This window comes from Empidonax traillii, unplaced genomic scaffold, assembly GCF_003031625.1.
Source record: "Empidonax traillii isolate 1590-97213 ecotype Southwest subspecies unplaced genomic scaffold, ASM303162v1 scaffold1094:size393979, whole genome shotgun sequence".
Classification (NCBI taxonomy): domain Eukaryota; kingdom Metazoa; phylum Chordata; class Aves; order Passeriformes; family Tyrannidae; genus Empidonax; species Empidonax traillii.
In genome coordinates, this window is record NW_020956287.1 from 152,200 (window position 1) to 171,185 (window position 18,986).

At 39.3% G+C, this 18,986-nt stretch overlaps 1 protein-coding gene across 1 annotated transcript in view; it reads right to left on the bottom strand.

Annotated features, from left to right (window-relative positions):
- The window catches only part of SULF2 (sulfatase 2), a 113,698-nt gene that overhangs the window by 86,128 nt on the left and 8,584 nt on the right, over positions 1 to 18,986 (bottom strand). The window lies entirely within an intron of this gene.

Here is an 18,986-nt window from a genome sequence, read left to right on the forward strand (position 1 = left end):
CAGCAATATTAATGGAAGACAGGAATGGAACAATGGAAGCCTGTTAGTCACTTAGCCCCCAGAGACCTCAAATTCCAGTTTCTGGCTGGCATCATGCACTGAATCATAGAAACATCCAGAGAGAACAAAACCAATGATAAAGTTATCATAAGATAACTGGTAGTCAAAGCAGGTAACTCAAACCAGTGTAGAGTTTTGAGGATGTAACTGCAGAGTATCTAAAGCCAAAATCATACAGTGCTGGACAGAACAAAGCAGATATTTCAGAGTGATAGGACTAAATCATTAAACTTGGAACCAGCAAACTCTTGTACTACACTGAACACAGAGATAACCTCTGAGACACGGAGAGTAAGGTTGGCTTTACCTGACCAGTTTCAAGCATTGCTCAAAGGCTAAAGAGAGCCATGGCACACTTGGCTTTGGTGCCCAGAAGGATTTTAACTGGTCACAACCATTTACTTGGGCAAACAGGTACATATCTACTACAGGCAAGCAGGGAGCCCCCCTGAACTTGCTATCAGAGTAACTCACGTGTGGGTGGCTTAGAGAAGATGTAGCTGCACGTTTGTATTGCTCTTTCAGGGGCTATCCATACATGCTTTTCTTGGGTCCAGACTCTGGCATGCAGCTTGGAAAGAGAAAAAAGCAAGCTCATTTTGGCAACAGGAGGCCTTCCTGAAAGCACAGTAACTGAACTCTGACACTCCTCAGATTCCCTGAATCAACAGAGGCCATTCAATTCGACATCTGCTCAGCAAAACTAATCACATGCAGTGTTTAAACTTTGGGATAGACAGTGAGATGAATTCCAGATCTGAATTCTTAGCAAGCAGAATAGGAAAGCATTGGTAAGTCTGTAAAAGCCAAAAATTCCCAAGGTTCCCTTAGATGAGAAAAACCTGAGATGTGTGGAGTTTTAACTCTCCACCCAGACAAACGTTCTCCCACTGGTTGTCAAAACAAGTAAATTGTTGTTCTAACACCTCCAGTATTTGAAGTCTACTTTGCTTTGCAAATCAATTATCAAAACTGCTCTCTCATGAAAGACAGATCCTTTTCAGCATTTGTTCCTCATTTACAGCACTTTAAATGAACTATTTTACAAAACAAGCATTATTTCCAATCAGGCAAATTAGCTGAGGTAGGTAAATCACTGCAACTCACTGACAAGAAATTTTATGAATAATTAAGTAGCTGATATACAGCTACATTACCATGACCCTCTCACTCAGATTGCCGTATTTCTCAGCATGACACAGGCAAGACTTTGTTTCTGTAGTAAAGAGACTCTTAATTAAATCTTCATTCTTCAGTGTACTAGGATTTATTCTTCTCTGTATGAGCTCAGACTGTTACATTTAATGCCAAAAAATGTTAATTTTCTGTTTAAATTCACCCAATTACTGATGGGATTTCCTTACAATTCTTCGTTGGTTCCAACTTTATTAAATAAAGTGCTACACATTCTTTAGGTAGAAATTAATTGCACAACTCCAGTCTTCAGAGGAGTCATCTGAACATTACCATTCTTGATGAATTCCCTTTTTAGCATATTGTTAGTATGTTGGGAGTGATCTTAGCCCACAGTCATAAAATTCCACATAATTGCCTGTGTCTTAATGACCTTAGGCTTTGAATAAAACCAATGGTCTTTGCAGGCTGCCTGTCACTTTTAGTACTTGAGTATTGACATTGTATCTCTTTTAGGTTCTTTTCAGCCCTTTAATGACTATGCCAATTAATAATGCATCATTCTCTCTCCTCTAGCTAATTTTAATTGCTGTAATTTATGTCCCTAGACAATTTTTGCACTACAAATGGAATCCACACTCCTGTGACTGAGTTAGAAGATCACACTCTCAAGGTCCCTGGCAGATAAACAACACAATTTCAAGTTCATGGACATCATCTCCAATCGACATCAATTAGTGTTCAAGGAAACAAGTCATGACATCACAGGTAACAAACAGATCATTTTTATGTGCTGGAGCAACTTGGACTTCACCAGCAGGGCTTTGACAATTGCTTACAGCTACACAGACACTGCTTTATGGAGATATTCAGATACCCTGAGAGGGAAACATCGACTTAAAATTAGCAGGTTTAACATCAACAAGGTTATAAATCCACGAAAAATAAGTCAGTGGTTAACTTGCCTGCTACCTCAGCAGAATATACATACCAGATATAACTTCTACTTGGAGTTCACCATAACATTATTGCAGATTACTTTAAGACTATTCAACCCTGCCCGGGTTTAGTGTCGTAACTGAACAGGACTAAAGATTCAGGACATAATCTGGTATTTCTTTCTGTTATTAAGTATTATATTTCATGGGGTACAAAAACATTAAAGTGATTGCCCTCGACCATAATTCTTACACAAACATGAACCCTGTTAAACAATCAAATAAATTTACTTGTTCAAGTGTCACAGACAGTGCAATTTGTCCCAGTCATCTTTAATTGATCCTTTCCCTTTAAACACAGGGGTTTTTAATATATGAGATGACTAAATGACAGACAGACTGAAAAGCAGAACTTACTGTGGTTTGCAGTGTATATATCATCATTCAACTTCCAAGTGCCTCCTAATGAATCTTTGAAGCAGTACACATCTTTAACCAGTCTCCAGTGAACTATATTCTCCCGTGCTATCCTCAGAACTCCTCTAAAACACTCCATAAATTTACTGGCACAGAGCCAGCCTGTCACAGGTCTTTAACCTGTTTCTCTCCTCTATTAGAGCTGAGGCACCCAGTTGCTGTTAATGACTCCAAACAGCCAGAAAGGTGAAAGGCTGAGAGCACAGCCAAGCGGGGTGAAACAGAATTCAGGGTCCTCTTAACTCCACCTGCAAACCTCCCTCTGGAACCTGAAAGGAAACCTAGAAGCCCTCAGCCACTGAAGCCCTCTTTCTGTTGCCAAAAAGCTATTTAGGATGCTGGCAAGATGCACCTCCATGCTTTTGCCACAGCTGGCTCACACCCAGAGGATAACAAGTGTTACTACAGCATTCCCTGCACTCGTCAGGCAGCACACGATGGTCTGAACCTGAAGGTTCCCATCCCCTCTCAGCAGTATTCACGTGACAGCAAAAGCAAACAAAGCAAAACCAAAACCAGACACCTGTAAACAGTTCTAAAAGTGTGTCAGTAATACCTACTGTTAGCCACGGGGACAAGCACCACCAACTTGAAATACAAACAGTTTTGGGACAGGCATTTACAAAAGCATCATCTCAGTGGTAACATCATCATCTAATCCTGCTGTTGCCCTACTCCTTCCAGGTGCCAAGATGCAGTATTTCAGAAAAAGGTGAAATCCTTTATCACCCTCATAATACTTGTTCAGCCAAAGCATGCCAGCTTACCCAGATGACATCCATCATTCTGATTTCTAGAAATTATCAATTTACATCTGCAAATGAGGCTTGCATCAAATGACTTCAGCATTCTTGTCAAACTCACTTTGAATTATTTTTTTAAGGCAATTGTGCCATACATCTGACAAACTTCCTGCTGCTGTGAACTGTCAGAGCAGATGAGTCAGTTAGGAGGTATATACTTTACAGTCATATCTAATTTAATATTCTGCAGTTTTTTCTTTTTAAGGTCATGTATTTTATCTTATTCTCAAGCTGGGGGAAAGCACAGCTCCCTGTTCACATCTGCTCACAGTCCTGACAACTCCCTCTCGTTTTCCCTCTGAGGATGTACAGATGCACTTTTCTCTCAGGTTTTTTCTGGAGGAGGATCCTATTCCAATCTCTGCTGCCTTCCTTTACCCTCACATGCTCACCCTTTCTCAGCCTCTAATCACAAATGCATGGCTGACAGCCACCTTTCTTTCAGAACTGCATCTGGGGATAGCAAACATGTCAGCCCCACAAAATGAACTCGTGCTTTCTTCTCTCAGACTACAAACAACTCCCCTTCTCTCAAGCTGACAAATTAGGATCTTTTCTTCACATGGTTACAGTCTCTGCAAACTGCTGACATCTCAGTGAGAGCCCAACTAAATAAATCATTCAAAACCAAAGAGCTGCTTAAGCTGTAAGTGACCTGAAACAGCTGCTAAATTTTTAAATGCCCACATCCTCCCCTCAAAGCAGTGAAATATTCTGTATAAATAAACACTGGCTCTGAAAACCTGCTGGGCTATCAGAAAACAGTTTTAAGAAGGAGGCACGGGCACTGGGAATCAGCAGGGATAATTAATTTTTCTTGGAGGACTGCAACACTGCCATTAATTGCCTTGAAGTGCAGAGAATGTAGGAACAGCCTCAATTAAATGTGATGTTCAAATGCCAACTGTGCTCATCTTTTAACCACATGCCTTGCATACAGATTTTGACCTGTGTATTACGTGTAAATGTCTATTATGGAGTATGATATTTTTATTGTGAAAATCCTTTAAGAAAAAAGGTACATTTGGGGAAAAAAAATCAGCATTATATTGTGGACATTACTAAATGTTTGTTTTACTTTCCAGAAGTTGTAAGAGCAATTGTTGCTGTTTCCATTTAAGCATCTTTCTTCCAAAATAGAAAACCAGCTATGGATATTTTTCTATAGGAAGACATCTGCTATTTGTCTTTAATTTGCTATTCCAAAGTTTTGGGTTAAACTGAAATGTGCTTATACTGTAAGATCCAGTGCAGAGCTCCCAAAAGCTTGATGCTAAATTATTTACACAGTTATTTTATTCTATGGCCTAGATAATGTAACATTTGAAGAGAATAAGACAGTGAAATTTGTTACCAGTCATATTTTGCTAAACACTTTGGGGTACAGTACTCTCAGCAACAAACTGCCAGTGAAAAGCAGCTACATTCAAAACTAATGGTGGTAGCAAGAAACTGTAACAGAGAAAACACACACAAAAAAAAATGACAGGGAGGGGAAAAAAAAAAAAAGGAATTTAGCTTCAAAAACCAGGCAGAGCAGATTTTTGATGGTAACAATGAAAAACAACAAACTGACCATTCTATTTGAATTCCAGCAATGAAATAAATCCAAAATACAATGCACAAACTTCTCCCCATCCCACCTTCCCACCAATCATCGCACTCATTCTACTTGAATGACTGAACAGAGGAGCCATTCTCGTCTCCTTTAATCTCTTCTCCTTTTTAACAATTTCAGCTATAACTCCTTTTTGGCCACCAGCATAATCTGTGTTTGATGGTTAAATCAGCTCAGTACAAAGAGAAGTTCCAAGAGGAACAAGCTCCCTCTGAACCCAGCAAAAGCAGGAGAAGGGAGCTCTCAGTGAAGCAGCCTGGAAGTTCAGGTGAGGACAAAGTGGATAAAACAATCTGCAACCTCAGGGTAGCCCCAGTGTAGTCACTGCCATTGACTCAGAGCGCCACAATCACCCCAGGCATCTCCCTTCCAGTGCCAGATGACTGCATGACTCAGTTTGATCCCCTCAACTAGTAAATAACCACCATCCATCTGCAGCAAACCAAAGAGTTCCCAGGCACCCTACACACCCTCCTCTCTCTTTTCAGGCTGTAACAACTGCCAGAAAGTGCCCCCGTCCCACGTTAGGCCACCTGTGCCAGAACTCAGCTGCACCAGCAGAGATCTCCACGTGAGCCACACAGTCTCCTCATCCTCCTTGGCACATGCTCTGGCGAGTGGATGATATTTGCAGCATATTTTAGATTTGTCATATGGAAAAGTGAGTTGTTCATCAGCAAGTACTCCAGGTTTTCCCCAGTAACTTCTCCAACTACCTTGTAATGAAGACATCTCTCCATCACAGTTGGGTATTCCTGCTGCAGTTTGCATTAGCACAGACATCCAAGATTCCCATCTCCATAACAGAGCCTGACTGGATGGAATTAACAGGTCAGACTTAATATCACTTCAGCTGCACCTCACTTGGAAGGAGACAGTTCATATTTAAGCAAGGGACAGCAGTAATAAATTGCTATTTAATTTTGGAGTAATCTCCTGCTTGGAAGGAATTCAACTAAATGACCTCCACAGGCCCCTTCCAGCCTTCATTATTTTGTGATACAGAGAATTACAGCCAAAAAGTACAACAAAAGATCTCAGTTTACCATAAAATCGCCCAAAGTTTGTTGTTATTATTGCTATGTACAGAACAACACAACAAGGGCTAAGCATTTTGTGCATGCAAAGCTACACAGAGCAGAATCTACTGCATCTTAGTTCTAAAATCTGTAATTGTTACTGTTTTTCAAACAGCTGCTCTAACATTACAAGAATGTTCAGAAGAAATTCTGATCTGAAGAAGGCTTCTCCAATCTCTTCCATTTTTATACAGTTAATTAAACACATCTTAAATTTGAAGCATAGTTCATTCAGACTCCTAATTCATCATATATGACATCACACACATACAGATTAAGAAAAGTCTGGAGAAATGTGAAGAATTAGCAGAATTCTGGCACAGACATGTCACTGCAGCTTCCTTAACTGTAAGAATGCATCACAAATTTACAGATGGAATTAGCTTCAGGCTTTTACTAAGAAATAAATGCTGCTCCTCTTTAGAATTTGGTTCAAAATGGGAACCAGCATGTCACAGCTCCTTACAAAAGATGAGACTCTCTGAATTTCTATATATTCATTCCCAGTACAGCCCGAGCACACAGATGAACTGAGACTGCCCCAGCCTGATCAGATGAAACCAGTGAAAACAAATCTCTGGATAGCAGAGAGACATTAATATTGAAATATTCCTGCCTTTTAGTTGGGGGCTACATTGGCAGCACAGACTTGAATAATCACAGCTATTGCTGAAGACTCCCAGCCTTTCCAGCTCTACTTCAGGCAAGCTCAACTGGGTGACCTTTGTGGTCAGACTCACGGACGAGTCGCTGGCACAAACACAGTCACACTCATGGCAACTCTGCAAGATGTAATTTCACATCGAGCAATCCAAATGTCTACTGCATTTTGAGCTATAAAGAAGGTCCCAGCAGCAGCAGAATATGTAAACTTGAGCTAGCATTCGTGCCTGCATGAAAATGCTGGTGCTTGGTATGTTTATAGTAACGTATTAAAAAAGAATATGTCTTAAAAGCACATTTATATTTTGGCCATTTTAAGCTGCAGCACCTTCATGCATGCAGAGTGCATCTGCAATAGTAATTTTGGTTTTAGAAGGAGGTTTAAGAGGCATATGATACAAAACAATAAATAAATAAATAAATAAAAGCCCAATACAACTCATCTGTGGTGTCCCACGTATGACAAACAGCCTAATTCAGTGCATGCAATTGGACCCTCTGCCAGGCACTTGCCTGGCCATCTGCAGCTTAGAAAATAACTTGGACATTTTACTTGTAACAAGATTTATTTCTTTCTGTCATTTCTCTGTTGATCTGTTTCACCTTTGTTTTTAACCAAATATTCGCAGGTATAACCTACAGGAGACAAAACAGCTGAAGCACTTTTGTAAGTTCAGCATGAAAATATCTTAGATTTTGTATTTCTAATGAACATGAAGGCTTGATCAAAAGGCAGGAAGGCAATCTTTATACAGTCTTTATAGTTTAAGTATTAAAATTCAAAGTCATCTACCCAGCAATAAACACAGAATGAAAACTACACATCTGTTATGATATACTGGGGGGGATGGGGAACAGTTGACATGAAAAAAAATCCAAATAGCAAAACCATGAAAACTCCACACACATATTCCTCGTGTTATCAGCAAAGCAATAAACAGCAAGAAGAACAACGTCTCAAAGTCCAAAATGTATTTCCTCATTCTTAGACTTCTCACCATGTCCTAACATCAAATGCTCAGACTAGACAAATTAAAAAAACCAAAGCACACAAAACCATCCATTTATCTTTTCCCTCTATTTAAAATCCAAGCAAGTACACAAAGGCAATGATTTGTTTCATAGCCGAGCCATACACGCCTGGCCTTCAGCATTCTGAACAGATCTACTGCAACACCTACTTCCTGACAAGATCCTTTCCCATCTAACATCTGCTAACAGGAGTAACATTAACATAAAAAGCTGAAGAAAGCAGCCCAAATCAAACACTGCCCAGAAACAGCAAACAGGCAGTTTGGATTATTCAGTTCCATTATGACACTTCCAACTTCTCAACCTGAACCTTGTAGGACTGTCAGTTTGATGTCTAAGTCACCAGCCTCTCAGAGGAGCTACCCAGCAGTGGAAATTATCTGCTCCTGCCACCCACACCTCCAGCCCCAGGAGCAGAGGGAAGGGATGAGCTGCAGTGCAGTAAAGGCTGCACCACCAGCCCATCGGCCACACAACCCATGGGGAACATCAAACACAAGCATCTGCACGCTCCTGTCCGCTCACTTTACAGCAAGTGCAGCAAGAAGACAGAATAAGATTTTTCACTGACTGCAGTCGAGGTCAACTGGATGCCTGAAAGGAAGAAAATCTTGTTGGGTTACAAGGAATATATTGCTCTGTTTCCAGGATGGAAGTATGAAATCTATCACTTGTGTTCACTAAAAGCAAATACAAACTCAGTTTTCCAAAAACCATTATTTTTCTTTTTTCCAACTATTTTTAATTGTATATTTGTAGTTCACAGTAAAGAAAATACTGGGTTTATTTCCAAATATTTAAATTTAGTAAAACTCAACAGATTGTGGCACAAATCTAATTTTTTTTTTAAAAAACTATATTAGACAAATACTGGGCCACTGTCAAAGCCAGCTCTAAGTGTGTAAACAAGGGCAGTGTTGGCCTGACAGTGTTCTGTGCACAGTAACCCAAACACAGCACACCACCTTTCACAGAGCATCATTTACAAGGCTTCCCAGAAAGCATTGTTCCTATCCCATCATATTGCATCACACTGACTTCATGTCAAAAACCCCCAAGATCTTCTGGGTAGGGGAATGGGAGGAGGGCAAGAGCTGTTACAAAAATATTCCGATCTTTTCTAAGTAATAAGTTTTCACAAACCACTTCACCCATTTTACATTCTTTTCCTGTTGCACGTAAAATGATGTTGCAAAATCAAATTTTATTTTCCAAATATAGATAAATCAGATATTAACAAGGTATTGTAACTGTTATTCCCACACATCACCATGTGAGCAAATGGAATTTACACTGTCAGAATAACATGGTTTGGGTCTCACATTCAACATTCTCTAAATTATCATGGATATTACTGTTATAAAACGAAACATCTAACAAACTAATTCACTTCAAAGGCATTATATACCATTTCCTTATCAAAAAGAAACAATCCTTAAAAGCATTAAAAAGCTCAAAGAAGCTGTTATTACAACAAGATTTACATGGTGTGAACTGCCCACAATTCCATCCCTAGAGTGTCTAATTTCTGACTGAAATAAAAACGTAACAGGATAGATTTCAAAACCCTAAATATGTACTCAAATCTTGGCTACAGGAATGGAATCAGCATCCATAAACAGCCAGCACTAACCTCCTGTGGTCCTTACCCCTCGAGCTGCATGGCAATTTACATTTTAACTTTTGGGAAGGAGGGTTTTGAAATTATATCCATCAGGCTCAACAAGCAGATTCATGAATGTCGTTACCAAACTACTCACAGTCACGTTTGCAAGATCAAAACCTAACTCTGTTTTTCACATATGTGCCTTTTAAATACTAATCTAGTCCCAAAAATAACACGCTGTTTTTCCACTGGAGTGTTTACACTTCAAGAAGAGCTGTTTTCAAACACAAATGTGAGCTGAGCCTCATATCATACTTATACTACAGAATATTTATGCAAAGTGTTTCCAGTTCTTCGAGACAAACAGAGATGGTATCTAAAGTCTCCTCACGTGCCCACATGGCGGGCAGCAGCATTTCACCTTCCTGCAGGTGTTGATGTAAAAGTACACAAAAGAAGGAAATCAAACCCAAGAGTGGAAGCTCTGAAAAGTTCAGTGAAGTACTTAAAATTAAGGACCATTAGGAAGGCAATTTCTTTTCTATAAACAAAAGCATTTCAGAGAGATTATTTATTATGATATTCATCAAGCATTGTATGAAACCTTTTGTGATAATTCAAGTACTTTTTAAAAAAAATCTTTTCCCTTTTTTGCAAACACATGCAATGAGAATCTTATTCAGGGAAGAGCATTTCTGAAATTTCTTTCTGAAATCTTATTCCAGGAATGCTGTAATTTTTCCCTTCATCTTTCTCATGCTTTCATACCTTCATCTTTGAGAGCTGATGACAATTCATTGCACTGTAAGGTATTCAGAAATTACTTGTGATAAATGAATTCATCATGTCAGACTGCCCCATCAACAAGAGGGGAAATTATTTTTACACACAAAACTTAATCTGAACACATCCACACGAGGATATTATCCAGAGCACAGTATAATACACTCCATATATTTTTCTTACCTGGTCTTGAAGGAATTCAGGTTCAGCCTTCAACCTGAACAAGTTCTGGCTCAATAGCACCGACTGCAGATTTGTACAAATTAATAGAAACATCACATATATCTATAAAGGAACGACTGATTTCTTTTTAAACACAAGAGAAGACAAGAAAGAGATATCACTGAGCTTAGGATTGGAAATATCCAAAAAGCATATTGCCACTCTTTCAAAAGCTAGCAGTTTGGTTCCTCACCCCCACGAACCAGGAGAAGCAATTCCCTTATAAATTTCAGAATAAGGGAATTACACTGTGTGTAATTCCAATCTTCTCAGTCACAGTTGCTTTTTTCCTCTAGCAGTGGGAATACTCAGAGGTGAAACAGGGAAAGGACCCATGGAGACCACCACCAAGTCTGAAATCCTGTTAAAGCACTAACAATACCAAAACTAACAGACCCTGACAGAATAAGCTCATAAACAGAAAAGCCCAGGGACTAAGCTGTGGGGCACTGTAGCTCCCTTTGTACACAGCATTCCCTGCACTCTCTGATGACTGACAGAAAAAGTTTTCATTTTCGAGATGCTCCAGTCAGTAAAGAGAGAGGGATTTTTGTGACTTAAAATTCCTTTGGTTTTGATTTAATGCTCAAGAAAAACCAAAACAAGGCAGAGTTGATATTTTGCTTGTTCCTCTGCAATAAGAAAACAAAACAAAACCATAATACCAGGATAATGCAGGACACTTTTTCATCATTTAAGTTCAGGCACAAAGCCACAACATAACAAACCACAACTTCAGTAGTATTTCTACAGAATCACAATTTCCCCCTTCTTACAATAAGAAGGGTTGCAGCGCCCAGTAGGATATAATGTGGTGGATCCTTTACATACAGACTCTTAAAAGAGAGGAGAAGCTCATTTAACCAGAAGGTGGAATATACACAAAGTCCAGTGTGGATGGCAGTGGTTCCACAGTAAGTGAAAAAGCTTGTACAGTCCTACCTGAGGGATGCTTTCTGTATGTTCCACATTTTTTTACATAGAGGACACATAACAGAGAATACCAGCTGGTGGAGGTAGATGGTCTCTAGGAAAATTGCAGAGCTCAAGGCACACACAGAGCAAGGGCACTGCTTGTCCCGTGTGGTGCTCCAGGTGACCCGGCCGAGCGGAACAAGTTCCCAAGAATCTGTTCACGGAAATTTCTTCTGTCCCCCTCAATGTTGCGTATTTCTAATGTCTGATCATCAAGAAGTAATCCTTAGGTCATAACAAGTCCCAAAATAAAACAAGTGTCTGAATCAGTGTCCTGAAACAGCCCAAGCTTCCCCAGTGCCCCTCCAAACCCATCTGCCTCCCCGGGACTCGGGATTGCTGTGGAACTGTCTCCATCTGCTCTTTGCAGAGCAGCTACACCACAGCACAAGGCTGAGCACTCAGGAAGTTGTTTCTACCTGTTCTTGTTGCTGCCACAGGCAGAAGGAAAAATAAGAAAGGATTTCATCTCCAAAGGAAATTTGTGGTAAAAACCTCAAGGAACAGACGGAGTGGAAAGGATTGGCTCTAGAACAGCCGTTTCTCAAGGCCTCACCCTGTAAGCACTGGATGTTCTAAATGTCAGAAAAGGTTCAGGTTGTTTTGGATTATGAATTACTTAATAGGTCTGTGACAGACAATATGAACTGCTACTGCAAATGGGTGTGAATAATCATCCCGTCTTTTTTTTCCTGATTGGTGTGTAACTTCATTTCCTGAAAAAGAACATATACTTCATAGATGAGCCCACCCAGGTGCCAGAGAATCCCATTTGCATCAGAAAAGTGGTATTCAGCTCTGCCCTTAGACAAGATCTTCATTATTATTTTACGGTTATATTTGGATTCATTTGCATAACACAGCCCTGCAATAATAGAATTGCATCAGTTACAAACTTCCCTACCGATATCTGCGCTGGTTCTGGTTTAATTTAAAGCATGCAAAAGAGGGGAGCCCCTGGGAAGCTGCCAACAATAACGTCCTCCTGCACGTTAAGCAAATAGTTTGTTTCCTCCACAGGAGACAGATCAATACTCAAGAAACAAAAAACGAAATCAAGAAAAGCTAAAAGCTTAGTAATGTAAATCAGGGTGGAGAAAAAAATGAAAGGAAGCTCCTCATTGGCATTCTACAACTTCTGCAGACCCCCATGGCCCATTAGCTAATTTCTGTTAAAACACACAGCTCTAGAATAATAAATGCCAGTGGCACATTTCTAAAGGTTTGTGGCAACTGAAGTAAACATGTCCCTGTTCCCAGGACACCAAGAGACAGAAAATTAACCAGAGGTTAACTGGGTCATTAGCTAGTGCACAATATAGGTCACTGCAGATTTAATTTAGTTTGTATTCAGCTAAAGAATCAAATACAGCAACCAGTTCTCACAGCAGGAAAACAAGTAACTTATCAGCATGCTAACGTATCTTGGATACCAGGGCACCAAGTCTGTCATTACAATTCATACCTCTTTGAACTAATTTCACATCATTTGGATGAAACAAAGTGCAATTTATACACAGTGCATGCAACTTAAATGGTTCTGAATACAAGTCTGCAAATACACACACAAATACTGAATATTTAACAAAAAGTCCAAGTGGCCACACTTAATAATGAAATAAACTCATTTCTACATCTCTAACTTATTTTCTCAGATAAATAAACTAAATTAAGATCAGAGTAAAAAAGGGTCTGAATAATTTCTTGGAAGTTCTGTAGACATTTAGTAGATTGTTTCCTGGATCTTTGCTCTCAACACAAATCACACTAAAACCAGGGGACATAACTAAAGTTCAGTAGACCATAGTACATTCTACTGAAGCTTCTCAAAGTCTGATCAGTCTCTCCTTCTTCTACAGTTGGTATTGCTTATGACACATCTGAAGAAGCAAAAGGTGCACTTCCTGCTCAGAGTTCTTGAGCTTCACTGACCGCAGGTGGTTCTTACCAGCAGAACAACATTAAATCAAGCAACTGTGAACCTCATCACCCTCTGCAAAAAGGATTTTCCCCCGTGTCCCAGTTCAGAAGCTTTCATAAGTATAAAGAGAGCAATTCAATTTTGTTCCAAAACACTCATTAGAAAAACAAATGCAATCTACGATTTGGGTATTTTTTTCCTGTCTTGGCAATACTGAAATAGGTTAAGATGCAGGTTTTCAGTGGCAACACCTGAATCCTTAAATGAAGGCTTAATAATGTATCACACATGCTGATGAATGCATGACTCATGAACGACACAAACAGCAAGTTCTATTTAAAGCCTGGCATGGCGGAAATAGAGCACTAAGGGCAATTTGCTAGAGAAAAAACCTGCCTGCAGAGGGACACGAGAGCACGTTTTGCACAAGAGAATAGCTGTGTAGATAATATATTAACAAACCACGGCTCAAAACAAATAAAGGTGCCAAGCAATAGCCCAGTGTCAGACAGCAGCTGTACTGAGAGAGGTTTGTGTAAAGCTGCAAGCACAGACTGTATTTGCTGTTTGGTGATTTTCTGAAAGCTCCACCTACTAGAAATTAAATGATCTCACGAATCACTTAACTCTTATCTCGCACAGCTGTAGAAAAGCTCAAAAATCCATACCTAAACAGCTCAAAGAAAAAAGCAAAATAACACTCTTTGGTTTTGCACTGAAGTGTAACAGATTACAAAACAAAGGTGTTTACTTTTTTTTCTTTTGAAGCAGGTTTATCTTAAGGCCTTGAAACAGGATTAGATGGAATAAACAACTAAATAAATCTAAAGCAAGAACAAAAGACTTTTTTTTTTATAAAAGCATGTAGCTTTCCTACAATTCAGAGCCATTTAGCACCTGCATTAGGAACTTGCAAACGTAATATTTTTCTTCTCCCCTTCTTGCAGAGCTACAGAAACGTGGCTCATGAGTTCTCTTGCCTAAACTCACATCAAGCTCACAGCTGAAAAAAGAAATAAAACCAGTGTTTAACTAAACTGAATTCTGTAGCACTATCCAGTCCAGCTCCATGACCACGTGAATGTACCATTTCTGCAGCACAGGGTGTGCAGAGCAGATGATGTGAAGCACAATAGCATTTGGAGCTCAGAAAAACCACCACCCAAATCATGACCAATACAATCTGGTTTCCACACCATATGCTTTATTGTCCTTGATTTAGTGTTGTTTGGAGTTTGTTTTTCCCCCTCCTCCAGAAGATGATGAGTAATGTCCAACAATATCTCATATTTATAGCCAGTTAAACGGTATTACATTGCTGAGACACCATTTTATAATACAGTAGTAAATCAACCTGCAAAAGGCTTTCTGGGCAATTAGTTTATTAACAGCCCCAGCTCTTTGCCTACTAAGAGTCAAAATAATCCTTACCACAGTCCAGCTTGAACACAACAACCTTCACAATATACCAAACACATTCATAAGTCATCAGAGAACCAAGTTGAATTGCTGCTGCTTCTGAGCACAAAGTTTGCCTGGGACTTGGAATATAATTTTAAATTAACAAGTCTTATTTAAAAAACAAACCCTAAGTCACAGAGAACCATAGAGTTTTTCCTTTCATTGGAACTGTTATCTTTCAAGCTGCCATTTGTCTAACAAACAATCTCCTCTCTTTTTCTCCCAAGCAATCTCACTCTAATCACACTTCTGCACCTATCCTGAAGTTAGTTCCTGTCTCTTCACACCACCTTACTGATTCATATCATCAAAGGGCTCAAAAACTACCCAGAGAAAAGCTCCAGTTCTGAAAGAATCTAGCACAATCCAAACACAAGTGGTCAAAAATTGTTAAACCATAAAACTGTTCACTTTAATGAAAAGATACATTTATAGGCAAAGAAAATCCATCAAGGATTTTAACTGTAAGCCCAGTATCACTTGCAGAACTTGCTGAGCTGTAGCAACTTCTCAGTATCACACCTCTCTGCATCTGTGCTCTTCTGACATGCTCAGGGGCCTTTTATCAGCTGCAACAAGAGATAAAACACTGGGCTTGACAGATTTTGTGACTGCCTTGTGGTGAGAATGAAAATAATGAACTAGACCAGCATGTTATTTATCTGCAGCATCCCAGTACTATCTTTACTTTTGAGATTCTTAAATAGATTTTTTTTAAGCAGACCAATAAAATAAATGACAAGTTACTTTCTAATTTCTGCTGAAACAAACTGAGATACTCCCATTGTTCAAAATATGTTTTCACCACCTTATGCAGCATAGAACTGCTTACAAAACCACCCCAAAATAGAAGGTCTTGAAACAGCTGTGCAACATCCTTGCCCTATTTAGCAAGGCAGAAATGGATGATGTTCCCAAGTCCATCAGTGTGAATACAGCATGCTGCAGTAGCCACTTCCCTAGCTACCTTTTTTTTTTACTGTCATTTAAAGAGACAAACTACTTAGATATTGCCCCACAAGGTTTTCTAAAGAACTACAGGCAAATCAAGTTACTGAAGTAGAAGAGTAACCCCTGACACATCAGAAGAATCTGCAACGAATGAAAATGTATTGAAAGTGATTTTGATCTCAGTCTTGTGTTTTCCAAAACTTGTGCACCATGAACAGGATTACTGAGATATGGTGATCAAACCCAAATAAAATGACACGTTCCTATCTGCACTAAATAGCTTCAGTTTGGTTCCCTAAGGATTGTCCCACGAAGAACAGCTGACATCTGCAGAGGTTTCCACTTCAAGTGCAGTAACTTCTGTCTCAGAGGTTTCCACAGAACTCACGCTTACAAAGGGGAGAGGGTAACACAGAACAGGGTTCACTGTTTTTTCTTCAGCAGGAGGTTATATAATGGAACTACTAAACTTGGACTGCTTCCTTCAGAACACAATGCAGCACTAAAGATACAGCAAACTAAGAGAAAGCTGACAGATACCCTTCCTGAGGCTGCTGTAAGGGCAGCAGCAGAATTTGGGATCAGTGGGTTCAAAGGAAGTTCCTTCCACAGCTGATGATCTTTCTTTGTGTGTCAGCCAAGTACAGAGGGTGAACACAACAAACAACTCCAACACTGTTTTGCAGTATCAGGGGCTATTCTAGGTTATAACCCTTCTAGAGGTAGCCTGAGTTCACTCAAAAGTAAATTAGGTTTAATTCATAAAGGGCATGATTTTTGCCTTTTTTTTTTTCCCCTTCATCTCCCCACAGAGGATGATTCATTTCTTCTGATTCCTCTACTGGAAACATTTCTTCAGCTTGTCAGAATAGTGAAGTGCAGGATTACACAATACAATTTTCTGGGAAGCTGACATATGCTCAAACATTTCATTATAATTGACTTGGACTTAACAAGCCGAGTTCATGTTGTGCAAAATAAATCAAAACTAGAAAGATCATTTTCTCACAGCATATAAGGAAAGAACAGGAGAAAGAGTGTAGAAATCAGCATGTTGTGGTTCAGTGTTTTAAAATCCTAATCTGCAAATGGTTTAGGTAATTCTGAGACTATCACATCAGAAAAAAAAAATTAAAATAAAAATGCGATCAAGAGTCAAATGAACTAAGTCAGCAAGATAAATCCACAGAGTAGATTTTTTTGAAAACAGAGGCCAGATGTTTGAAAGCCATTTAAGTGTCTTTACCTACGATGCTTTCAAATTTTATTTCAGATTTGGGTTTGGCTTTTTTTTTTTTTTTTAATTATTCAAAAGCATAACCGAAAAAATTCATTTAATACTAAACCACATGACTACACTGCATTCCTCAGGACTAATGACATATGTGCTAGACACCAGTGTCCATAAGATATTTAAATTTATACTGCTACAAACACATGTCTATAAGGAAATCAGCAGGCTGGAAAACTCTGACCTTGGTTTAGGTTTGTTTTAAACCAACAGCACTTTGCAGTAGTTGTTTCTAATGCTCAGCACCAACAACCTTGCTCTGCTAGTGTGTCATTTAATAAAGCAGAATAGCATCTAACTACACATTAGCTGATGAAGGATGAAGCAGCTGAGCATGTGCTAATATGTAAATCAAGAGCTCAGATTTAGTGTTAAGAATTTCTCTGCTTCTGATATAAAATTTCCTTATTACATAGGTAGTCCCCATTAAATTTCTTTACTCATGTAATAAAGCAAGAGAGTAACCTAGTTTATCCACCACAGTAGCCACACAAAACATCAGAAGCCTTCAAAGTTTTAGGTTTGCCCCTTTTTTTTTCTCTGGGTTCTCTAAATAACTTTAATTTTGTAACACACACACATGCACCACCCCCACACACACCACCTTTCAGAAATTAAGATTATGAATAGCCTGCAAATCCTGTTTTCCCTTTCTACAGGCAATGCCTTAAGTTATTAGAAGACATTCTTTCTGTTTTGAGATGTCATTCATCGGAGCAGTTGCTTCAGCTTGGCTTCTGCCTGACTGCTCACTCACAGGCAAAAAAATTCCTGTAGTATAAAGCCAGGGTCAACAGTTAACAACTGCAACACTGAATTACACACCAAAAAATTGCTTTCTGTTTTGTTACAATGGCAGAAAATACTTATTTTATCTTTAATTATCGGAAGAAAAATGTAAAAGTAAATCAGGTTCAAGTCAGTATCCCCACAATGTTTTGTTTCTTTCAGAACTCTATATGTAAATTATAGTTTTCATCGGGTTATCTTCAAAAGTCTTCATAAACATTGAAGATTTTGACAGACCAGTTGGTTGGAGAGAAGAAAATAAAGAAGATACTAATCTGAAGGGGCCTTAATCCTGAAATTTCCTTTGGACACCTAATCAGTGCAATTTGTAGAACTCTGTGCTTCCAGTGAAATCAGTTCACAGCTATTTCAACTCCCCCTCAAAAATTCAAGCAGGGATATCCAAATGTATTTATTAAGAGCACAAAAACACATTAACCTGCCGTATAAAAGCTAATTCCAAGAGTGCAGGGACTCTGCAAAATCTGGAGTACCTGTGTCCACAGATTTCCAACAGCATCCCAGTAACAGTGGGGGCAGAGAAGAGCAGGCAAATAGCAGGGGGACACAGCACAATTGCAGGTGGTGCTGATACGCTCCTTCCCATCAGCTGCACTTTCCAGCAGAGACCCTCACCCAAACACACAGTATTTCTGCCCAAGATACTCCATCCCATCTGTGGCAAGAGGAAACGAGATCTGAGGCAGCAGATCCAACGTGGGAATGTTGCATTAGATCTTTTCTGGATGCTTTTCTATGCAAGGGAACTCTTTTATTTCTTACCTTAAAGCAAAATAAGAATGGCAGGGGACTGGGAATAGCCAAGCATTTGGCCTAGAGGTAATTATTTTAGAAGTATTTGAAGAATAGCAAGTCCAAGAATCAGACATGTGTCACTCCTAATTCAGTTAAGCTCTGCTGCTGGCTCTCAACCCACCCTAACAAATCCAAGTGAAAGTATCAGTGACAGGGAGAGGAGGAAAACGCCTTGTTGTTCAGCATGAGGTTTAAAACCTCATTTTTAAACCTCCTGCTCACGGATGAAACTGAGAAAAGTGGCATTATGCTGGATTCTAAATAGCTGAGATTTTACTGAAAGCACAGTCAAATAACTCTTCCCAAAGAGGGCACTCATGCTTATCCTCCAGGTGTCCCTGTATTGAAGCTCCATTTCATCCCGTGT